This window comes from Lactuca saligna, chromosome 6, assembly GCF_052625555.1.
Source record: "Lactuca saligna cultivar CGN05327 chromosome 6, ASM5262555v1, whole genome shotgun sequence".
NCBI lineage: Eukaryota > Viridiplantae > Streptophyta > Magnoliopsida > Asterales > Asteraceae > Lactuca > Lactuca saligna.
Genome location: NC_136422.1, coordinates 60,084,910 through 60,111,946, shown reverse-complemented (window position 1 = coordinate 60,111,946; position 27,037 = coordinate 60,084,910). Strand labels below are relative to the sequence as shown.

The following is a 27,037-nucleotide window of genomic DNA, read 5'->3' as shown; positions in this document are numbered from 1 at the left end:
CATCATATCTAATATTATTTGAAGTTATCTGGATCAGAATTGGACATTTAGATAAAGATTTAGGCAGGAAATGAATATGAGAAAAGCATTTTTTGTAGTCTTGGCCAAATACTGATGTAACTCCTCGATCCTCAGGTGTGGTTTAAATAAGATTTCTTGGGTTAAGGCCTACTCGACGAGTTGGTTGCCCTACTCGTCGAGTAGCAACACGGTGGGATCGCGTGATAAGTGACCTACTTGACGAGTCCATATTGGGACTCGACGGGAGTAGGTGCTGGCAGATGAAACCCTAAATCTCGGGGTTTTACACCCTATTTAAAGGAACCTCAGCCCCCTTTGGGCCTCTTTACAGTCTAGAAAGATTTTGTGAGACCGTAATCCGTGTGTGTGCCCTCTTGTGTGTTGAAGCTTGGAAAGGGGATCTTTGGAGGGAAAAGGCTTGGAGGAGAAGGATATTGGAGCAAGTTGAGTGTGGGAAGCAACACTTATCTCAGTTATCATCTTCTTCTCTTCTATTGGTTGAGTTCTAGGGTTTCTTTGATGGAATGTTAAGTTGATAAGATGAGCTATGGGCTAGATCTGAAGTTGTCACTTTAGGTCTGGACCCTCCTTGGGTCCTAGAAGCATAAAGTTGCAATCTTGGTTGTGATTGAAGTCCCTCTTGAGCATGAAGCTCCATGATGAACTTAAATTAGGCATTTAGAGCCTTTATAGCCATGGATGCACGTAAAGTTTGCAACTTTACGTGAAAAGCATGCCCTAGAAGCATGGATCTGTATTTTGGAGCCGCTGTATGGCCCAAGACAAGTCTGTATGCATAAAGGACTGAATGGACTCAGCGAGTCTCAAGGTTGACTCAACGAGTCATATGAAGATAGCCGTGGACTCGATGAGTTGGATGAGTAACTCGGCGAGTCCTATGAAGATTGCCATAGACTGGACGAGTTGTATGAACAACTCGATGAGTCGGATGAATTTTCCCCAAGTTATGAACGAGTGTGTATCCATCGTGTTGCTAGAGGAAACCCGGTGAGTAGCCATAAGGGTTCGATCGAAAATCATAAGGACTCGGCGAGACACCCCGGTGACTCGGTGAGTGGAAAGGAGTTTCAAGGAACTCAGTGAGTAGCCTCGGGTACTCGACGAGTTAAGGTCAATATGGACTGTTGACCTTGACTAGGGACTTTGAATTTGATCAGGGGTAAAATGGTCATTATACCCTCAGTTCCGTTATCGGTATCTGATTTAGTGTTTATGGAAATTGTAGTCGGGGAGTTCCGGAGCAGCAGTCATCCGACTTCGGATTTAGCATCTCAGCAGCTAGAGTTACAAGGTGAGTTTTCCTTCTAATAGGAACGGGTCTACGACCATAATGCCGGCCTGTTTAGTTAGCAGTAGTTCTGGACCTTGTTCTGATGCAGTAGTATGTCGGGCAAGCCCGATACATAATATGATTACACTATATGTTTATGATATGTTATATCCAGTTTATTCCGGACTTCGGTTCGATGCCAGGCGGGGCCCGATGCAGTGGGCGGGCCCAAGTTATTTTGGACTTCGGTCCGATGCCGGGTGGGGCCCGATGCAGTGGGCGGGGCCCAAGTTATTTTGGACTTCGGTCCGATGCCGGGCGGGGCCCGATGAAGTGGGCGGAGCCCAATATGTGTTTACATGTTACTGTATGGTATGTGGTAGTTTGGGGGAGCTCATTAAGCTTCGTGTTTGCAATTTCAGTTTTTGGTTTCAGGTACTTCCGCTAGTAAGGGGAGGAAATTAGGATGATAGCATCGCACACACCACAACTTCAGTTTTCCTTATCCTGGGAGTTTTCATCAGAAACTGTGATATGTTTTGATATAGTTGTTATGTTACATTTGTTATGACCTTTTTGGATACTTGATCCACAGTATTTGTTGGTATGTTATCGATGACGTGATTTTAGTATTATTAAAACAAAAATTTTTGGGTTGTATTTTTGGATGTTACAAGTGATTAGTTGATTTGCCTATACCGACGGTTGCAATATGAAGGTGTATAGAAGTTATAAGTTAAGCCGGTTCATTGATTACAACTAATTGCAATATACTTTCATTTATTTGTTTACTATACCATGTTACTTTCTTTTCTTTCTATTATAACATTGTAGTTAATTTTTTTCTTATTAAAATATTTTATTTTGATTATTGTACCTTGTACTATTTTACTTTCATTTTTTGCTTATTAGGGCATTGTACTTTAAAAATCTACTCTCTTATAGCAGTAAACATTGAAAATTGGTTTATATTAGAATGATATTGTTATAATTGGTAGATTGTTTCAAACTACAATGTTGTTGCTGCGAATTGTGGAAGTATGGTCTCAACATGTTTTGCTCTTTTTACTAGTGTTGCAGGATTAGGGTTTTGGCATCTTGGCTTGGTTATTAATAGCATTGTACTTTGATGCCCTCTGTTTTTGGGTGATTGATAATTGTAAGTTGTTGGTTTTTTTTTACAACAAATCTTACTTCATTTCATTATACTCTTACTTTTTCCAACTTGCTGACCAATGGTTTTTTTTTGAATAATTGATTAATCTCATGTGATGTCATGTAGAGATGTTTGTTTCTATCCATTAGATTAGAGGTATACAAAAAAGTATAGATTGATAGTGTTTCATGGTATTTAAAATGCAATAGAGAACTTGTCATTTATGTTCTTTTTGAATTGTATAATTGTTAAGAATACAATATTAGATAATAAGCAAGCATCAGAGTTATAATGAATTACATTAATGATAAGTGATAAGATAATTTTTTTTAGTATGTGCTTAATAAATTTATTTGTGTAAGTATAAGTTTGATTATGATGGTTATAAATTAAATTTGACAACTATTTTCAGCATTGTCATTTTTTTCTTACCCGTAGGTTCCATGGGTTATTACCTAGTATTATATGTATAAGAAAAGTTAGTCAAATCAGTACTAGGCCTCATTCACGAAACCATACTATAAAGAGGGTATAAGGAAGCGACCTATAAAATGGTCGTTGAATGTGTGTCCACTCCCACCCACCGCTCTTCTATGTGGTGGATGGTCGTTAGCCGAATAGGTTTGATTGGACATAATCTCATTAAAATTATAAGGATATATAGTAACTAAACTATGTTTTTAATCTCATTCTTAGTTACTTTAGAAAGAAATGTGAAAAGTATGTTAATCCATGAAATTGCACATTATGCTTTATATGTAGCTAGTGAAACGTGTGTGGTTAACCAACACACTAATAGCAACTATAAATAGTACTAATGGGCATCTCGAAAGTTATCATTGTTAATGGAGTGTGTGTGGTTAACCGACACATTAATTAGAGATGATAAATGACATTGAGGTTGCCAAGTATATTTGCATGGTTATTCACATCTTGTTTGTGGTCCTCGGCATCCCAGTCACAAATAGAAAATCATAATATGAGATTAAACATGTCATTGATAAGATTTAATGAATATCAAAAGATCTAGGAATTCCATTTTGATTGAAATTGGTAAATTGCCTTTACCTACCTTCACAAATTTGCGATAAGATTATGACATCTCTTTTCTTAGTTGTGAATTGTAATTTTTGGAACCTAAACTTAAATATTAATTATAAGTTAAGATATTAAGGATTATTATCATGTAACTAAAACTTCTTTTTCTCTATAGATGTCTACTCTTGGTTATGCTTTTACTTCTTAAAACTCATCCCATAACTTCTTGCTACAAATATACATAAACATTTTCCTACACATATTCACTATAGCATCATACTTATTTTTCTATTATAGTAACCTAATTTTTTTCATTTTTTTCATACATACAAATCACATATATAATTGCAAAACTCATACACATATACAAACACAAATAATATACATACAAATAACACAAAAAAAAAAAAAAATTACGGCGACAATTCCGATAAGAATTCCAAATTCCAAATAATAACCATACAAATAACAAACAAAAACATACAAATCAGATATATAATTTCAAAAGTTATGAAAAAGAACATGTGCTAGTGTAATTTAGAGATTTTTCGATAAGGAATCCAATTTTCCACCAACAATTCTGGCAACAGATCTGGCAGAACTAGATTTTCCGAAAAGGGTTCCAAAAAACTTAAATTAAACTCTTAAAACTAGTAAGGAAAACTACAAAACAAAAGTTGAATAGAAAATATGTGAGAAATTGGACCTTAAATCGAACTTTTGTTGCCGGTAATAATGGAGTTCCACTGGTGGCCGACGGTAATGGTTGTCGGAGACGAGTCCTGTGGCGCAAACGAGGTCGTCGAACGAGGTGACGTGGTACAGTCGTCGGTAATCGCTGGAGGATTGAAAGGAAGCAGAACGAACAGGAAAGTGACGCAGTGAGGGGGGGAGGGGTTATTCGCGACGAGTATTAGCGGTGACGCTAGAGTTTTAGCGGCGATAATAGGTTATTAGCGGCGACAACCTGGAGGGAAAAGACAATGCCATTTTTCCTCATTTTCCACTGTTGGATGAAAAGCAGATCGAACGGACAACGTCATTTGACACAGATCGACACTGTACCAGCATTAGCTGGTGTCGCCGCTAAAGGCGTCACCGCTAATGCCCGTATTTTGTTGTAGTGGGTATGTATTTTCGTTATCTTTTAAAGTATTTATTGTTAACCGAATGGTAATTAAGAGGTCGATACAAATGGAGTTTTACGTTTACACTGTTTTTATAGGATCTTACGACCACGATTTTATAAAGCGCAAAACGATCTTTTATAAGTTCCCGATCTCGACAACTTTGTCAAGATTTTATAAAATAGAAAGCGATCTTTTATAAAGGGCCACAAAATCCCAAACGCTCCATTTACCCATGGTATGACCCCGTAATTAAGGGCATAACCTCCCGGGGAAGATTAACCGTAAGTGTTATACCAAACTCTTTTTTCATACCATGATGATCAAGTGTGACAATGGAAAATAAAACAATAGAAAAAACAAAGTATGTAGCATCGTTATCCAAAAAGATATTTACAATTTATCATTAATAAGAGAAGAAAACGACAACTCGTGCCATATTGATATATAGAGCTAATCTAATATAGTTACGTGTTTCCATTCAATTAACAAAAATGTCAATATCAAATACTAATCCTACCTATGAACATAACTACTCTTCTTCGCCAACTTCAAGTTCATCAGCATTCTTGAAAACCAACCACTTCTTTGATTTAAATAATTTCATCAAAAAGTACCATAAAATACCACCAAACGTCATCAACCCGCCAATCAGAAACACAATCTTTGTAGCAGTAGCCATAATCAACACCAAAAAAGCAGATGGTATTAAGCACATTACCACTAACCCTGGTAACCTTAATGGCACCCTAAACGGCCGTTTCAATGTTGGAAACTTCCTTCTAAGCCATAGAAACGATGCAAACTCCAAAAGCATCCCTAGACTATATAAAAAGTTTGCAGACGATATAATATCCCTAAAATCCATATAAGAAAAACTTAGAGTAATCATAGTTGATACCAAAATCCCAATCCATGGAGTGTCGAACCATCTTGATCTACGTTCAAAAAACTTTGGTAAAAACCCTAAATCCGCCATACCCAGAATCTGATAAGCACAACTGCTTAATAACGCTTCGAACAAACCTATTGCCGATAAAACCGCTCCTATCTCGATCCAAATCTTCAACCATTTTCCCGCTATCATCTCTGCTGCCACCGCCATAAACCCAGATTCCCACTGGTTTTGATCTACCATAACAGAACCTGTAACAGCTACGAGAGGGAGGAGATAACCCAAACAAGTCAAGATCACGGCAAATAAGAGTGCTAACGGGAAAGTCTTTTTAGGTTTTTCAACTTCTCCAGCCATTGTACTAACGGTGTCCCAGAAATTTAAGTTCCAGAAAAGCGTATTTAATAACAAGTTCCAATCCTTCTTGACACCCGTTTGGCCCATGCTTAACCATCTGTGTGGTTGGATTTGAGGGATTGCAATGCACGACATGAGAATGAAGGGAAAAAGAGAGATGACTCCCAGAATAATGGCGGCATAACCAACGATATTCAAGCCAGTGAAGTTGATGAAAGAAAGTAATAGGATTAAAAACAAGAGTGCTAGGGTACGAGGTAATCCAGAGGCGAATATCGGAAACAATTTTTCAAGGTAGTCAATGCAAAGAATTGGGAATGCTGCCAAGTTGATAACACTTGTGACATATTTTAGGGTTCCCATTAAAGATCCCCAGAATGGACCAAACGCTTTATGAGCCCAGATGATGAAACCACCGTTCCCGGGGAAGGTGGTGGAGAGTTCGGCGGTGACAAGAGCTTCTGGAATACTCCATATAAAAGGGAAGATCAGAAATCCGAGGATGGCTAAGAATGGTCCGGCTGCCTTCACGGCAGGTTCCTCACCATAAGGGCCACCAGCAACTTCAAAGTATATGAGAAATACGAGTTGGATGAGAGTGAGTTTCTTGTGGGTGGTGGTTGTTGAAGGATCAGTCACGGGGAGGGTCGTCATTGTGGTGGTGGCAGAGGGAGGAGTGGGTCGATAGGATCATACGGTCAAGGGTGAGTTTGGATTATATATTGGAATAGAGGTTGAAATATTTATCTTATTTGTTCTGGAGTTTGAATCAAAGTGTGATTCTATATCGGATTTGAAAAGGATTAATCAAATGGGTATACTAGTTGATTAAGGATAGGATAGTGTCATAGTGCACATATAAAAATTTATATAAAATCCGGCTGTTTAACAGAATCGCAATATATTTGTGAATTTTCTTTTTATAAATTAGTAATTTATTAAAAAGCTAAAGATTATATTAAAAATTAAAATAAATCAGTTTAAAAATCATAATTTAATATAATTTTAAATTTTAAATAATTTGAATTAGTTGGAGATATTGCAATAAAATCAGTCTATTTATTTTGTTTAACTATTTATTTAATATTTATTTATTTAAATAATATTTATTTAATAATATGAAAGATAATGACATTGCAATTTTTAAATCAAGTTTAAATAAAAATTATAAAGATCTTTTTAGGCTTGAACCTCAAAAGAATACAACTTAGTTGATAGATAATTAGCAAGCTACTATATCTTTTAGGAATTTCACAATTTACAACTAGTTAGTAACTATTAAAAATTTTACATAGACACATATAAAACTATAAAATTTGACGTATATGACCGTTCCACGAGGTGGAGTCGAAGGAGGTTTCCTTTTAAGATCTTGAGATAGAAGTAGAGACAAGGGTCTTCAAAGAGAAGGCCATTTTGGTTTATCCCATAGTTACTCCTGTTTTTCTCTTTAATATTTGATCCCCTAAAGCAAGAAGCAAGTCTTGCTATTTACAAAATCATGGCGTAAAATATCACGTTCTTTACAGATATTACTCAATTTACGTGATAAATAGAAATTAAAAAAAAAAAAATCTAGATTAATGCCAAAAACATTAATAACCGGAGCCCTAAATGAAGGAATTCGAGTTCAATGATTGGTCAAGAATGTACTGCGTGTTGAGCTTTTTTGTTGGATCTTATAGATTGATAGTTAAACTTGTTTGAAGTTAGGACTGCTTTCCTCTGCATTTCCCTTGCTTGGTTTCCTCATTATCTATCGCAACAATGGGAGCTTTGCATGTAATAGTTGGAGAACATACAAGTCTGATTTGATGTTGCCATTTCATTGCATCGATTTCAAGGTTATAACTCTTATTTGTTGCATCTTGGATCAATAAAGAACTTCGATCATGGTTGTGTCTTTTATTGAATTAATGATAGAAATATTGGGGGTGTCGAAGGGTGTATCTCACGCTCGTTTTACCAAGTATGTTGAATTTTCTATGGGATATAGCTCTAAACCACATTTCTTATTCCAATAAAAAGAGAAAAAAATTAACACTTACTTATCATTCACATGAAAAATATAAACGTAACTTTATTTATTTTATATTTTTGAACAAATAAACATAGCTTTTAGCTACGATTAATTTTTAATGGGTTAGATTTTCATGCACTGGATCCAACAGATTGTGTTATATAACAATATAACATATCAAGAAAGCTAATTGAATTGATCTGATCCATTTAGGCAGATTACTACTTAGGTAGATCCACAATCTAATCCATTTAAATATTATAATTTTTTTTTTAAAAAAAAATTGCATCTAAACTTATAGGTGGCGACATATGCAACAAAATCCCAATATGATCGATGAACTTAATGGTCATGCCGCCAAAATTGACTAGTGTCTAATAACTATTCTCCGGTTGTCAATTGGAAAGCAAGAGATCTTCACCAATGATGTGATTGATACTTCGACCACATGATTATTGATTATTGAAAGAGAGAAATTACAAGGTTCTTGATAAAATTATAAAACAATAAAACAAGGAGAAAGGAAATATAAAAGCTAACTAACCCTAAAGGGCCAAAGACTAAAGGAACCCAAAACAAGTGGGACTATAATAAACATCGGATAACATCACCCTCAAACTCATAATACCACATCAATAAGCAGTGAGAGTTTGTCACACAAACAATGAAACCAAGATGCTGACAAAGCCTTTGTAAAGATATCAACAAGCTGTAAGGTGGATGGAACAAATAGAAGTGATATGGTCACGAGCTGTAAGTGATGACGGGTAAAGTAACAATCAATCTCAATGTACTTTGTAAATTCATGGAAAACAAAATTCTTCGCAATATGTATTGTACTTTTGTTATCACAATGCAAGGGAGTAGGTGGAAAAATGTGAACCACCATATATGCAAGTAGCCACTGTAACGAGACAATCTCACATGTAGTCACAGCCATAGCACGATACGCAGCCTCTATGGAAGATCTAGAAACAACGTAATGTTTCTTTCTCTTCCATGATATGAGAGACTCTCCAAGAAACACGCAAAATATGATGGTGGATTTACGACCATGAAGATTGTTATCCCAATCAGCATCACTATAGGTATGTAACTCAAGAAAGGACGTCTAGGGAAACAAGAGAGTCTGAAACTGGGTGCCGAAAAGATATCTCAGAATAAGGAGTATGGCTCCCCAATGAACAGAAGTAGGAGCAGTAACAAACTAACACACCACATGAACAACATGAGCAATGTCCAGACGAGTAACAGTGAAATAAAAGAAACTCCCAAGAATAGTCCGATAAAGATTTGGATAAGGTAAAGGAACACAATTATTAGGAGAATATTGTCCATTGGTTTCATGAGGAGTATCTACATTTCAATTGTCAGAGAGGCTCGCCCGTGTAAACAAGTTAGATATATACTTAGTCTGATTAAGAAGATACCCTTTCATAGAATAAACTACCTCAATACCATAGAAATAGCGCAAAAACAATAATAATCGAAGCCCTAAATGAAGGAATTCGAGTTCAATGATTGGTCAAGAATGTACTACGTGTTGAGTTTTTTTGTTGGATGTTACAGACTGATAGTTAAAGTTGTTTGAAGTTAGGAATGCTTTCCTCTACACTTCCCTTGCTTGGTTTGCTCCTCATGATCACTCGCAACAATGGGAGCTTTTGTAACACCGTAAAAATTTGAACAATTTTTCACTTTTGTAACCCATAAAATATCATTTAAAATCATAAATAAAACATTGTATCAACATTGTATTAGTACAAATCCCAAGATCAAAGTATATATAAAAAAACTCCGATGTGCATGTGTACGAATCATGCCAGCGCCTTCCCACGATCATCAATGGTACCTGAAACACATAACACATAACACTGTAAGCATAATGCTTAGTGAGTTTCCCCAAAATACCACTCTAACACATAATATCCACTCGAGGCTGTAACTCTGTTGACCCTCAGGTCTATGTGTCTCAGTGGGGCCCTTCAGCCCCAACTCTCTATGGGCCCTCTGGCCCTAACTCTTTGGACCCGAAAGTCCTAACTCTGTGGACCCGAAGGTCCTAACTCTGTAACTCTGAATCATACAGAGCACATAACACAATAAATCATAGCACATAAATAACATGCAATTACACTGGCATATAACTCTAAAATACTCTATCACATAACTCTATTACCACACTAGGTAAAGTATAGTGAGAAGACTCACCTCGGGTATCTCGGTAATCTCTGACTCAGTAACGATAATCTAACCTCCGCCTAATCAAAATAAATACCCTAATTATTATAACTCTCAAAGGCTAGACTATGTCCTCTTATGATACTCTCAGAAGGGTAAAATACCATTTTACCCCTCGCATATCTCAAAGGCCCCACAATAGACCATACCCTAAAAGTCAACTCAAAAGTCAACTTTCCGGGTTACGCTGCGTGTACCAGATGTGTACGCTGGGCGTACCCGGCTGCCTCTCAGAATCGGGGGACGCTACCCAGTACGCGGCGCGTACTGGGATTACGCCCGACGTACTCCCAGCTTCAACACCTTCACTCTTTTAGGTCTTAAACGGTTAAGACCCACGTCCAACTTTTAGATCTGACCATTTCTAATCCTCTTAAACCATAAAGTCGATGACTTTAAGCCTTTGCATGGCTGAATAAGTCACTAGCACCCAAAACATTTCATTCTCTAACCCTAGAAAGCATAGAACTCAAGCATGACCTCCTATCAACGACCAAGATGGGAACTTTATGGATCTAGACCTCAAATACCACTGAAAAGGGACAGATCTCGGACCATGGAGCACCTTACACTCATAAAGTCTCCACGTTTAGGGTTTTTAACCCTAGAAATGGTATATGCAACATCAAACCAAAATGAGGAGGAAAGTTTTGAACTTTATACCTCTAAATGTAACTCCTTTCTCTGTAGATCTTAGATCCAAACTTGCACTTCAAGCTTTTAGTCTCCACAAGCTCCTTTCTTCCTTCTTCACTAACACACCAAGGCACTATTAGCTCCAAGAACACACACTTACTAAGGACGATGGAAGGCTCTCTCTTAGGGTTTTACTCACTGATATGGAGGCTGAGAAATGAGCCTTAGCATCCCTTAAATAGTGCACAACACAAAATTAGGGTTTTGCACCTGGACTGGGTACGCCCGGCGTAACCCTTGGTACGCCCAGCGTACCTTGGCAAAGACGCGTTATTTTTAAGCGCTTGAGTACGCGCAACGTACCCCTATGGTACGCCCAACGTACTCACTTGCTCAACAAAAATCCACTCAAGGTACAAACATCGCCAAATAAAAAGAACAAGGGTGAAAGAATAATACCTGAATCTCGGGGTGTTACAATTCTCCCCCACTCGAACCAGACATCACCCCCGAAGTCTCATTCCTTGAACAACTCTGGATGTTGCCCCCGCATCTCCGACTCTTACTCCCAAGTCATCTCGGACCCCTTCCCATGCTGCCACTGAACCAAAACCATAGACACTTCCTTGTTCCTCAAAACCTTGATCTTCCGATCCCTGATCGCCACCGGTCTCTCAGCATAATTCAGGCTCGCATCCACCTGAACATCCTCCAAGGGCACCACTGCCGACTCATCAGCTATACACTTTCGCAACTACAACACGTGGAAAGTGTCATGAATCTGACCCAACTCTGCAGGTAGCTCTAAGCGATACGCTACCCTACCCACTCTCGTGATCACTTTAAACGGCCCAATATACCGGGGTCTCAGCTTGCCCCTCTTCCTGAATCGGATCACTCCTTTCCAAGGAGATACCTTCAGAAGCACCAAATCGCCGAACTGAAATTCGAGCTCGGATCGTCGCCTATCAGCATAAATCTTCTGGCGACTCTGAGCGGTCAACAACCTCTGCCTGACCTGCTGGATCTGCTCAGACGTCTGAAGCACTATCTCCGTACTACCCATCACACGCTGCCCCACTTCTCCCCCAACAAATGGGGGTCCAACACCTCCTCCCATACAACAGCTCAAAGGGTGGCATACCAATGCTCGAATGATGGTTGTTGTTGTAGGAAAACTCAGGCCAAGGGTAAGTACGTGTCCCAACTCCCGCCGAAGTCCAACACACATGCCCGGAGCATATCCTCGATTGTCTAAATCGTCCACTCACTATGTCCGTCAGTTTGGGGGTGGTACGCGATACTGAAATGCAGTCTAGTACCCAATTCCTCATGGAATTTCTTCCAGAATCTAGAGGTGAAACACACATCTCGGTCTGAGACAATCGAGATCGGTACTCCATGCCGTGTTACCACTTCCCTCACATACATCTCTTCCAACCTCTCTGCGGAAGAGCTCTCGCTAATAGCGAGGAAATGAGCACTCTTCGTTAACCGATCTACAATCACCCAAATTGCATCGACGCCCCTCGCAGTCTTTGGCAATTTGGTGATAAAGTCCATGGCAATCTGTTCCCACTTCTATTCGGGAATCTCCAACGGATGCAACTTGTCGTGCGGTCTCTGATGCTCCGCCTTAACCCTGAGACATGTTAGACACCTCTCCACGAACCATGCAACGTCCCTCTTCATACAGGGCCACCAATACTCCCTTTTCAGATCCAAATACATCTTAGTGGCCTCGGGATGGATCCAGAACTTCGATCGACGAACCTCTTCCATCAAAATAGTACGCGTTCCGCCCACATGCGGTACCCAGATCCGACCCTGAAACATCATAAGCCCCCGACCATCAGTGACGAACTCTAATACTTGCCCAACAACCCGCTCTCTCTCTTCTGGTTTTCTGGCCTAACGGCCTCGGTCTGATCTCCCCGAATGGTGTCCAACACCAGAGTCATCACCGTCAACCTCATACAAATGTCACGCATCGGAACACTCTCCGCCCTACGACTCAGGGCATCGCCCACCACGTTGGCTTTTCCCGGGTGGTACAGGATCTCGCAATCATAATCCTTTACCACATCCAGCCATCTCCTCTGTCGCATATTCAGGTTGGGCTGGATCCATAAAGTACTTCAGGTTCTTGTGATCCGTGTATATGGTACACCGGACCCCATATAAATAGTGACGCCAGATCTTTAGGGAGAACACTACTACCCCCAACTCTAAATCATGGGTAGGATACCTCGCCTCATGAGGCTTCAGCTGCCTTGATGCATACGCTATCACATGACCCCTCTGCATAAGTACTGCTCCCAACCCTGATATCGACATATCACAATATACCATAAAATCCTCCATTCCCTATGGAAGGGCTAACACCGGGGCTTTGCATAATCTCTGGTGAAGTGTCTCGAAGGAGGCTTGCTGCTCTGGGCCCCAAGCAAAAACTACACCCTTCCGGGTCAACTTAGTGAGTGGCACAACGATCTTGGGGAAATCTCTGATTAATCTCCGATAATAGCTTGCCAGACCTAGAAAAATCCTGATCTCCGTGGGTGACCTCAGAACCTCCCAACTCATCACTGCCTCAATTTTGGCCGGGTCGACCAATATCCCTTTTTGGTTAATGAGATGTCCCAGGAACTGGACCTCTCGTAACCAGAAATCACACTTGGAGAACTTGGCATAAAGCCTCTCCGATCTCAAAACCCCTAGGATCTCCCTCAGATGCTCCTCATGCTGCTCTCTAGATCTCGAATACACCAAAATGTCATCGATGAATACGATCACCGAGCGATCCAACATCGGTCTGCACACCCTGTTCATAAGGTCCATGAACACCGCTGGTGCGTTGGTGAGCCCGAAAGGTATCACCACGAACTCGTAATGCCCGTAACGAGTTCTAAATGTTGTCTTCTGAATATCCTCATCTAGCACCCTCACCTGATGATATCCAGACCTCAAGTCGATCATGGAAAACCAAGATGCTCCCTGCAACTGATCGAACAAATCGTTAATCCTCGGCAACGGGTAACAGTTCTTGACCGTTAATTTGTTCAACTCCCGGTAGTCAATGCACATCCGGTGTGAACAATCCTTTTTCTTGACAAAAAGGATAGGACCTCCCCATGGTGAACTACTCGGCCGAATAAATCCCTTTCCCAGCAACTCCTGCAGCTGCGAGGATAACTCCTGCATCTCTGGAGGCGCAAGGCGATAGGCGCGGCCCCCGGAACCAAATCAATACTGAACTCCACCTGCCTCACAGGAGGTACGCCCGGCAACTCCTTCGGAAATACATCTGGGAACTCACACACTATCGGAACCTTTCCTATAGACCTCGGTCTCTTCGACTCAACCCTCACGTCCATAACATATGCTATGAATCCCTTACATCCTTGATGAAGGCTCTGCCTCGCCCTGGCGGCTGAGCAAAATGCTGAACCCGAACGTGTACCCTCGCCATACATCATAAGAACTCCCCCACTAGGGTCTCACATGGTCACCAGCTGTCGCTCATAGTCGATGATCGCTCCAAATCTGCTCAACAAGTCCATGCCCACGATGACACAGACATCCCCCATCGCAATAGGGACCAAATCTATCGGAAACTCAACCCCGAAAATCTCGAGTATACAAGCACGAATCACCTCGGTGGCATACACCGCTCTCTCATCCGCTATGGAAACTCCCAGAGGTCGACTCATAGCCTCTCTACTAATACTGATGTGACGGCTAAAGGCCAACGATACAAAAGATCGACTTGCACCCGAGTCAAATAACACTAGAGCAGGTACAGAATTCACAAGGAAGGTACCTACGCATAACAATATATAAGCATAATCATCACATAATATAAAAGAGTACATGAAAGAGTACATACCGGCCACGACATCGGGTGCTGCGCGGACCTCCTCCGCAGTCAACTGGAAGGCTCTCCCGCATGCCTTCGGTGCTTCAACCTTCGCAGGCGGGACATTCGCAGCTTTCACCGCAGCAGGGGCTGATCCCGGAAATTCTCCCTGCGCTGACCCTCGCAACTGTGGACACTCTGCCTTCCGGTGTCCAGTCTGGTTGCAATGAAAATAGACTGAAAAACCCTTGGGGTAATCCTTGGTCATGTGCCCCTCCTTGCCACACTTGTAGCAAGACCTTGGTCTGCATATCCCATCGTGACTCTTGCCGCACTTGCCACAAGTGCGGGCCATCTGGTTCCCAGATCTCGAATTAGCGGGTTTGGCCCGCTTGGTTGCCGGCTGAGACTGAGCCGGCCGCCGATCCCTCCCCTGAGACTCAGCCTCCTCCCTGGCTTGGGTCTCCAGCTCTATCTCCCTCTTCCGGGTATTTTCCTGAAGCTCGGCAAATGTACGGTACCTCGAGTTTTCCACGAACTCACGTATATCCCTCCTCAGAATGCTCAAATATCGGCTCATGCGTGCCTGCTCGGAGGACACGTGCTCTAGGCAGAACATCGCCCGCTCATGGAACATCCGCGTAATCACCGTAACAGACTCAGTACCCTGCTTGAGGGTCAGAAACTCCTAGGCCAAACGCTCCCTCTCCACCTGGGGAACGTACTAATCTCGGAACATAGTGGTGAACCTCTCCCAGGTCACCACAGCAAGCTCGGCAGACGTAAAATGCGCAGTCACAAACTTCCACCAGTCCTTCGCTCCCAAGCAAAGCTGGTTCAGCGCGAACCGAACTCTCAGATGCTCTGGAGATGAGCAAGTAAAGAAACACCCCTCTATGTCTGAAATCCATCTCATCGCCGCGATCGGGTCCTGGTTCCCGTTAAACTCCGGTGGTTTTGTGTTGCTGAACTCTCGGAACAACAATGCATCACCACCCTGCGACCTAGTCGCAGCTATAGTTGCAGTGGCCGCAACAACAACAGCCTCAAAAAGAGCATCGTATCTCTCATCAAATATCTCCATCAGAGTGGTCTTGATAGACCCGAACATCTCTGGTATCTCTTCCCCGATGGCCGCAGCCACCTCCTCCTGGATGACCCTACGGATCTCCTCATCACCCGAACTGCCGATCACTGGTGTGTGGCGCGTCCCAACCATGGTCTCCCTCTGAAATACAACATAAGAATATTAGAGACCCTTTTCGAGTATAACCACACTCGATAACTCCACCCTACTCGTTCCTTGGTGCCCAAAGGATTCTTACTGGGACTGTGTACCAACCCGGTATCTTCAGTAGTACGGGCCTAATACTACCGTCCATATTGCATTGGCATTCATCCCAAGTCCTCCTCCTTGAGCCTCAAATCCCAAGTACTCTACTCTCTCTATCATGTGCTACTCACTAACAAAGCTCTCATAAGCACCTCGCTACTATCTAAATCACTCTTAAGCATGTCTAGCAGCAAAACCCTTAGACTAAGGCATCATATATCAGGCCACTCTAGTCCTAATAAGAATACCTAGTATACTATAGCATGCATATCGCAACTCATCATATAGCATACATAACATATCTGATAACCACTTATTATGAGGGTATTTTGGGAAATCACCGTTTGGCGACTGGCTGATCGTACACACGACTCTGCTCTGTTTATCTCAAAACTCTCTTTACTCTTTTTCAAAAATATTATTTTTATTATTAAAAATTTCCTCAAATCCACAGTTTGAGTTCAGATACGCCCGAAGATATATCCGAATCCCTCAAACCAAGGCTCTGATACCAACTTGTAACACCGTAAAAATTTGAACAATTTTTCACTTTTGTAACCCATAAAATATCATTTGAAATCATAAATAAAACATTATATCAACATTGTATTAGTACAAATCCCAAGATCAAAGTATATATAAATAAAACTTCGATGTGCGTGTGTACGAATCATGCCGGCGCCTTCCCACGATCATCACTGGTACCTGAAACACATAACACATAACATTGTAAGCATAATGCTTAGGAGTTTCCCCAAAATACCACTCTAACACATAATAGCCACTCGAGGCTGTAAGTCTATTGACCCTCAAGTCTATGTGTCTCAGTAGGGCCCTCCAACCCCAACTCTCTATGCGCCCTCTAGCCCTAACTCTTTGGACCCGAAAGTCCTAACTCTGTGGACCCGAAGGTCCTAACTCTGTAACTCTGAATCATACATAGCACATAACACAATAAATCATAGCACATAAATAACATGCAATTACACTGGCATATAACTCTAAAATACTCTATCACATAACTCTGTTACCACACTAGGTAAAGTATAGTGAGAAGACTCACCTCGGTATCTCGGTAATCTCTGACTCGGTAACGCTGGTCTAACCTTCACCTCATCAAAATAAATACCCTAATTATTATAACTCTCAAAGGATAGACTATGTCTTCTTATGATACTCTCATAAGGGTACAAGACCATTTTACCCCTCTCATATCTCAAACGTCCCACAATACACCATACCCTAAAAGTCAACTTTCCGGGTTATGCTCCGTGTACCAAATGTGTACGCTGGGCGTACCCGGCTGCCTCTCAAAATCGGGGGACGCTACCCAACACGCGGCGCGTACTAGGATTACGCCCGACATACTCCCGGCTTCAGCACCTTCACTCTTTTAGGTCTTAAACGGTTAAGACCCACGTCCAACTTTTAGATCTGACCATTTCTAATCCTCTTAAACCATAAAGTTGATGACTTTAAGCCTTTGCATGGCTGAATAAGTCACTAGCACCCAAAACATTTCATTCTCTAACCCTAGAAAGCATATAACTCAAGCATGACCTCCTATCAACGACCAAGATGGGAACTTTATGGATCTAGACCTCAAATACCACTGAAAAGGGATAGATCTCGGACCATGGAGCACCTTACACTCATAAAGTCTCCACCTTTAGGGTTTTTAACCCTAGAAATGGCACATGCAACATCAAACCAAAATGAGGAGGAAAGTTTTGAACTTTATACCTCTAAATGCAGCTCCTTTCTCTATAGATCTCAGATCCAAACTTGCACTTCAAGCTTTTAGTCTCCCACAAACTCCTGTCTTCCTTCTTCACTAACACACCAAGGCACTATTAGCTCCAAGAACACACAAACTCACTAAGGAGATGGAAGGCTCTCTCTTAGGGTTTTACTCACTGATATGGAGGCTGAGAAATGAGCCTTAGCATCCCCTAAATAATGAACAACACAAAATTAGGGTTTTGCACCTGGGACGGGTACGCCCGGTGTAAGCCTTGGTACGCCCAACGTACCTTGGCAAAGACGCGTTATTTTTAAGCGCTTGAGTACGCGCAGCGTACCCCTATGGTACGCCCAGCATACTCACTTGCTCAACAAAAATCCACTCAAGGGCCAAACATGGCCAAACACAAAGAACATGGGTGAAAGAATAATACCTGAATCTCGGGGTGTTATAGCTTTGCATGTAAATAGTTGGAGAACATACAAGTATGTTTTGATGTTGCCATTTCATTGCATCGATTTCAAGGTTAGAACTCCTATTTGTTACATCCTGGATCAATAAAGAACTTCGATCATGGTTGTGTCTTTTATTGAATTGATGATAGAAATGTTCGGGGTGGCGAAGGGTGTACCTCTCGCTCGTTTCACCAAGTATGTTGGATTTTCTATGGGATATAGCTCTAAGCCACATATATTGTTCCAATAAAAAGAGATAAAACATAACACTTACTTATCATTCACATAAATTCACCTAGAAAATATAAACGTAGTTTTTATTTATTTTAGTTTTTTTTGAATAGATAAATGTAGCTTTTAGCTACGGTTAATTTTTAGTGGATTAGGTCTTTATGTACTGGATCCAACAGATTATGTGATATAACAGCGTAACATATCAAGAAAGCTAATTGAATTGATCCGACCCATTTAGGCAAATTACTACTTAGGTAGATCCACAATCTAATTGAAATTTAAAAAGAAAATGCATTTACCTTTATAGGTGGCGTCATCTGCAAAAAAAATCCCAATAAGATGGATGTACTTTATAGTCATGCCGCCAAAATTGACTAATGTCTAATAAGTATTCTCCGATTGTCAATTGGAAAGCAAGAGATCTTCACCAATTATGTGATTGATAATTCAGCCACATGATTATTGATAATTGAAAGAGAGAAATTACAAGGTTCTTGATGAAAAGTATAAAACAACAAAAGAAGGAGAAAGGAATATAAAAGCTAACTAACCCTAAATAGCCAAAGACTAAAGGAACCTGAAACAAGTGGGATTATAACAAACATGGGATAACATCTCCCTCAAACTCATAATACCACAACAATAGGCTTTGAGAGTGTGTCACACAAAAAACTAAACCAAGATGCTGAAAATGCCTTCGTAAAGATATCAGCAAGCTGTAAGGTGGATGGAACAAAAAGAAGTGATATGGTCACGAGCTATAAGTGACGACGGGTGAAGTGACAATCAATCTTAATGTACTTTGTCAACTTATGGAAAACAGAATTCTTCGCCATATGTATTTTTCTTTTGTTATCAAAATGCAAGGGAGTAGGTGAAGAAATGTGAATCACCTTATTTGCAAGAAGCCACTGTAGCGAGAAAATCTCAGACGTAGTCACATCCATGGCACAATACTCAGCCTCCGTGGAAGATCTAGAACAGAGAGTTATTTCTTGTTGTTCCATGAAATGAGAGAATCTCCAAGAAACACGCAAAATACAATGGTGGATTTACAATCATGTTGATCGTTATCCCAACCAGCATCACTATAGGCACGTAACTCGAGAGATAACGTCTAGGGAAACAAGAGAGTCCGAAACTAGGTGCCACAAAGATATCTTGGAATACGGTGTATGGCTCGCCAATAAACAGAAGTAGGAGTAGTAACATACTGACACACAACATGAATAGCATGAGAATTGTCCAAATGAGTAACAATGAAATAAAGGAAACTTCCCACAATAGTCCGATAAAGATTTGGATCGGATAAAGGAACATAATTAGTTGGAGAGTATTGTCCATTGGTTTCATGAGGAGTATCTACATTTCGATTGTCATAGAAACTCGCCCGTGTAAACAAGTTAGATATACACTTAGTTTGAGAAAGAAGATACCCTTTCATACACTAAACTACCTCAATACAATTGAAACAACGCAAAAATAATAATAACCGGAGCCTTAAATGAAGGAATTCGAGTTCAATGATTGGTCAAGAATCTACTACGTGTTAACCTTTTTTGTTGGATGTTACAGATGGATAGTTAAACTTGTTTGAAGTTAGGACTGCTTTTCTCTGTACTTCCCTTGTTTGGTTTGATCCTCAGGATCACTCGCAACAATGGGAGCTTTGCATGTAAATAGTTGGAGAAGATACAATTATGTTTTGGTGTTGCCATTTCATTGCATCAATTTCAAGGTTGCAACTCCTATTTGTTACATCCTGGATCCATAAAGAACTTCGATCATGGTTGTTTCTCTTATTGAATTAATGATAAAAATGTTTGAGGTGTCGAAGGGTGTACCTCACGCTCGTTTCACCAAGTATGTTGGATTTTCTATGGGATATAGATCCAAACCACATTTCTTGTTCTATTAAAAAAAGATAAAAATTAATACATACTTATCATTCACATTAATTCACTTGGACAATATAAACGTAGCTTTTATTTATTTGATTTTTTTGAAAAGATAAACGTAGCTTTTAGCTACGATTAATTTTCAGTGGGTTAGGTCTTCATGTATTGGAACCAATAGATTATGTGATATAACAATCTTACATAGCAAGAAGGCTATATGAATTGATCCGACTCATTTAGGCAGATTACTACTTAGGTTGATCCTCAATCTAATCCATTTAAAAATTATAAATAGATTAAATTTGAAAAAAAAATTGCATCTACCTTTATAGGTGGTGTCATCTACAAAAAAATCCCAATAAGATGGATGTAGTTTATGGTCATGCCACCAAAATCGACTGGTGTCTAATGAGTATTCTCCGATTGTCAATTGGAAATAAAGAGATATTCATCAATGATGTGATTGATAATTCAGCCACATGATTATTAATTATTGAAAGAGATAAATTACAAGGTTCTTGATGAAAAGTATAACGCAAAAAAACGAGGAGAAAGGAATATAAAAGCTAACTAACCCTAAAGGGCCAAATACTAAAGGAACCAAAAACAAGTGGGATTATAATAAACATGGGATAACATCCCCCTCAAACTCATAATACTATAGCAATAAGCATTAAGAGTTTGTCACACAAAAAATGAAACCAAGATGCTGACAAAGCCTTCGTATAGATATCAACAAGCTGTAAGGTGAACGGAACAAACAGAAGTGATATGGTCACGAGCTATAAATGATGACGGGTGAAGTGACATTCAATCTCAATGTACTATTTTTGCTCATGGAAAATAGAATTCTTCACAATATGTATTTCACTTTTGTTATCACGATACAAGGGAGTAGGTGAAGAAATATGAACCACCATATCTACATGAAGCCACTGTAACGATTTTAACTCACATGTAGTCACAGATATAGCACGATCCTCAACCTCTGTGGAAGATCTGGAAACAACGTCATGTTTCTTCCTCTTCCATAAAATGAGAGACTCTCCAAGAAGCACACAAAATATGATAGTGGATTTATGACCATGAAGATTGTTATCGCAATCAACATCACTATAGGTATGTAACTCAAGAGATGACGTCTAGGGAAACAAGAGAGTCTGAAACTGGGTGCCCAAAAGATATCTCAGAATACGGAGTATGGCTCCCCAATGAACAGAAGTAGGAGCTGTAACAAACTGACACACAACGTGAACAACATGAGCAATGTCCAGACGAGTAACAGTGAACAACATGAGCTTTGCATTTATATAGTTAGAGAACATGAGCTTTGCATGTATATAGTTGGAGAACATACAAGTATGTTTTGTTGTTTCCATTTCATTGCATCAATTTCAAGATTATAACTCCTATTTGTTACATCTTGGATCAATAAAGAACTTCGATCATGGTTGTATCTTTTATTGAATTAATGATAAAAATGTTTGGGGTATCGAAGGGTGTACCTCATGCTCTTTTCACCAAGTATGTTGGATTTTATATGGAATATAGCTCTAAACCACATTTCTTGTTCTAATAAAAAGTGATAGAAATTAACACTTACTTATCATTCACATAAATTCACTTGGACAATATAAACGTAGCTTTTATTTATTTTATTTTTTTGAACAGATAAATGTAGCTTTTAGCTACGATAAATTTTCATTGGGTTAGGTCTTCATGTATTGGATCCAATAGATTGTGTGATATAACAATCTATCATATCAAGAAAGCTATATGAATTGATACGACCCATTTAGGCAGATTACTACTTAGGTAGATCCACAATTTAATCCATTTAAAAACTATAAAAAGATGAAATTTAAAAAAGAAATTGCATCTCCCTTTATAGGTGGCATCATATGCAAGAAAATCCTAATATGATGGATGTACTTTATGGTTATGTCGCAAAAATCAACTAGTGTCTAATAAGTATTCTCCAGTTGTCAATTGGAAAGCAAGAGATCTTCACCAATGATGTGATTGATACTTCGACCACATGATTATTGATTATTGAAAGAGAGAAATTACAAGGTTCTTGATGAAAATTATAAAACAATAAAACGAGAAGAAAGGAAATATAAAAGCTAACTAACCCTAAAGGGCCAAAGACTAAAGGAACCAACAACAAGTGGAATTATAATAAACATGGGATAACATCCCCTTCAGACTCATAATACCACAACAACAAGCATTGAGAGTTTATCCCATAAAAAAATGAAAACAAGATGCCGACTAAGCCTTCGTAAAGATATCAACAAGTTTTAAGGTGGATGGAACAAACAGAAGCAATATGGTCACAAGCTATAAGTGATGATAGGTAAAGTGACAATCAATCTCAATCTACTTTGTTCGCTCATGGAAAACAACATTCTTCGCAATATATGTTGTACTTTTGTTATCACAATGCAAGGGAGTAGGTGAAGAAATGTTGCAACTATAACTAGATAATCTCACATGTAGTCACAGCCATAACACGGTCTTTAGCCTCTGTGGAAGATCTAGAAACAACATCACGTTTCTTCCTCTTCCATGAAATGAGAGACTCTCTAAGAAACATGCAAAATACGATGGTGGATTTACGATCATGATGATCATTATCCCAATCAACATCACTTTAGGCACGTAACTCAGGATATGACATTGAGGGATACAAGAGAGTCTGAAACTGGGTGCCACAAATATATCTCAGAATACGAAGTATGGCTCCCCAATGAACAGAAGTAGGAGCAGTAACAAAATGGCACATAACATGAACATCATGAGCAATGTCTAGACGAGTAAGAGTGAAATAAACGAAACTTCCCACAATAGTCTGACAATGATTTGGATCGGATAAAGGAACACAATTAGTAGGAGAGTATTGTCTATTGGTTTCATGAGGAGTATCTACATTTCGATTGTCATAGAAGCTTGCCCGTGTAAACAAGTTAGATATATACTTAGTTTGAGAAAGAAGATAACCTTTCTTAGACTAAACTACCTTAAAATTCTAGAAACAACGCAACAATCCCAAATCCTTCTTAATAAAGCGATGTGCAAGATCATGTTTCAAAACTCAATACCACCATTTCATCACCAGTAACAATCATGTCATCCACATATAAGGATAAAAGTATCTGTCCTGCGCTCGTACATCTAATAAACAAAGTCAAATCATGATTGCTCTGGATAAATCCGAGAGAGGTAATAACTATGGATAATTTCTCAAACCAAGCACAAGTTGCTTTCTTGAGACCATATAAAGCCTTACGAAGCCGAAAATCCTCACCTGGATGATGTTGACCGCTTGGAGGAAGAGACATATAAGCCTCATCATAGAGGTCACGATTCAAAAATGCATTTTTAAATCCATTTGAAATATCTTCCATTGTCAAACAGATGCAGCCACAATCATAGTATGGACTGTCTTCATCTTTGTTATTGTGACAAAGGTCTCCTCATAGTACAAATCATACTGTTGGGAAAACCCTTTTGCTACAAGTCTGGCCTTATACCGCACAACAAACCTATCGTATTTTATTTTTATATTACACACCCAACGACAAACAATCATATGTTTCCCAGGAGGAAGAGAAACCAAATCACATGTATGAGTCTGATAAAGGGCAATGAGTTCCTTAGCCATAGCATTTTACCAAAGATGATCTAATAGAGCCTTTCGATCCAATTCAGGTTCAAAAAAATCATCGGTGTTGGATATAAATAAAGCAAATGATCCTTAGTATGTAGAGTAAGAAAACTATGGAAGCTTGGTGGACTTGATAGGAAGAGTAGACCTCCTGAGGGGTGATGGTGGTGGTTATTCAATCTCGATAGTTGAAGGGGAAGATTTAGGAATAGGAGGGGTAGAGGAACTCTATGAAGAAGTAGCCGTGTCATGAACTAGAGGATAAGGTGGAATAGATGAATCTCAAATGTCTATATCCACATCAAAAGGATTACATGTATAAGATCTGACTTCGTTACATTGTAGGTTATAGCGGGAATCGAGTAGAAAGGAATATGTTCCAAAAGGTGACATGCCAGGAAACATATAACTTCTGACTCACATGATCATAACAATGATATCATTGTTGTCCAATACCATGATGGGATTTATACAAAAGAACATCCTATGTGCTCATGCAAACCCTAATGCTTGGATCTAGGTTTCTCTATTGTACGTGCAATTCATCCAAGGCTCGAGAACCCTAATCTAGCATATGCATTTCGAAATTATCACACAGGAGCAGATCTAGATGATTACCTTTTGATAATGGCTTGAATCTTCTTGTCTTTGGAGCTTAGAGTCACAAGTGTCACTCCTCTAATGGCTTACAAACACCACAAGCAAGAAAATGACTTATTAGAAGGAGGAGGAGCACCAAAAACGACCTAGGGTTCTTCCAAGAGAGTTCACCACGTTTTTGGGGCCATAGGGGTCTTTATATAGTGAGGCTATTAGGGTTTTCAACCAGGAAATCCTAATTTGACTGCTTAGGCCCTAAGAAGCCCATGGACTCCCTTTAGAACACCCCTTGGACGAATTCCTTATGGGTCTCCCATAGAATTCATCTAACCTATGTTCCAAGGTCATTCAGAGCCCAATTGCAACTATCTTATAATTACAATTCTAGTCCCCTAAGTTTAATTAATGTCTTTTAGTCACAAAACTAATTCTTAATTAATTCTTGACTAATATTAATTAAACAATATGATTTCTCCTTTAATATATTATTCATATAATATATTCATAAATCATAATTAATCCACTTTATCCATAAATCATCCTATCTAGTTGCTTTGGTGAAGGCAACCCAAAGGGACCATGCACAACCAGGTCAAGTACTTACCAAATATAGTTACGGGTTTAGACACTAATCCAACAGTCTCCCACTTGGATAAGTCTAGTAATTATAATCGAAGTACAATCCGATTAGCAATCATAGCTCTCAAAGACGTTGTCGAACTCTGATCTTATTAGTAACCTGTCCTTTAGATAAGGGATCATATATTCCTCCATCCTAGATATCGTATAGACTGAAACGTGGATTTAAATCATTCTCTCTATCTATATGTTGTTTCTCGATTTCAGATTTACGATGACTAACAACAGACTACAATTGAACACATCAACTCAGTCCCGGCTTGGCCAAGCGCTTAGGGTGTCATCACTAAATAATCGAGGAGCCCACAAATATCACTTTTATTCCACTTTGGGTAAAAGGAACGGATAAACTTCGACTCAAATGCTCGCTTGTACTCACTCAGCGAATCACACACAACAATACGTTTTATAACACCAAGTTACTGGTGCGTTTACATATTATCAATGTGCAACCAACTCGCAAGATACAACTCACACATCTCAGTTTCAAGAATATAAGATATTACCGTCTCACCAATCACTCGTGATAAAATCCATGAAGCGATCCAAGTGAGCGTGGGTTTAATCCAATACTCTAATCGTATAGCAACACTCATGAACTCTGCAGCAAACTTGTGCCATGTCTAAACATTTTAGACAATCTACAGACGGATTCATGACAGTCTTCTTTCATACCTACTTCCAAAGTATGAGCGACTGTGGAGAGTTTGAATAATCTTATTATTCAGGAAGTCAAAACATGCAAAGTGAAATACAAGAATAATACTAATACTATATGGCCTCAAACATTTGAGTATAAGTAAAACCCCTTTTATTTAAGCGCCATATTGATTACTCATTATTTGTTGTTTTGGGTAATCAACTTCTTACTTGAACTATAACAACAATTGTCCCATGCTCTTAGCATGCACACTATGTTTACCTATGGTCCTTACTTTGTGAAATAGTATAATTGAATAACATTTTCAATCACACTCATTTCATAATTCCCAATCCTTACCACAAGTGTGAGAATACCAAATTCTTGCCACTTATAGAATATGTTAGATTCTAACATTTTATGCAACGGTCCTTTCGTAATATCATAGTGCTCTATTAGAAATAGTTACAAGACAAATCCATATTCATGAAGTCTCACATTCAAAGTACATTCCTTTAAACATTCTTCTTGCATAGAAGTTCCTAATCTAGACATAGATTCTTAACGTCCAACTCCCAATAAGGAAACATTTCCATATTTTCCATATAATAACTCATTCTAAATAGAGTCTTATCTTTTCATAATAATGTCAATATGGTCCAGCCATGACTATACTTCCAACTAGCCGCACGCGACTAATCCTTGGCGAACCTTAGATTGTCCTTGACAGTTGTTTAATTATTTTAGTCAAATCCAGTTGTATTCCCTTTTTCCCTCTAAATTCCCTAGACATTTGGAAAATTCTACAACGGTCGAATATTACAACATATGCAATCGATCCTATAACCGAAGCGTGTGCATAATGAAAAACGTGATACTTTACTAGTTTCTTGCTATAATATTGCCACAATATTTCTATTTGCCGTGTTCTCAAAATTCGAACTATGAAGAGGGATGCCGTAATCTTAATTGAACTTTGAGAATGCAAATAATAAATATATACTTGACTAAATTCAATTAAAATTTCTCGATCTAAGCTTTTAGATTGGAACGAAGTACAATATTCTCTACCTTAATTATAGCAAATCCCAGCATAACATTTATGCTCCCACTAGCTTGGACACGTATTCAAAAAATAGTTGGACTTCTAAAAGACAATACTTATTGACTTCCAAAGTTCATA

At 39.3% G+C, this 27,037-nt stretch overlaps 1 pseudogene; it reads right to left on the bottom strand.

Moving 5' to 3' along the window:
- Window positions 1–5,165: 5,165 nt before the first annotated feature.
- Window positions 5,166–6,539, bottom strand: LOC145002627 (putative polyamine transporter At3g13620 pseudogene; annotated as a pseudogene).
- Between the last annotated feature and the right edge of the window lie 20,498 nt (window positions 6,540–27,037).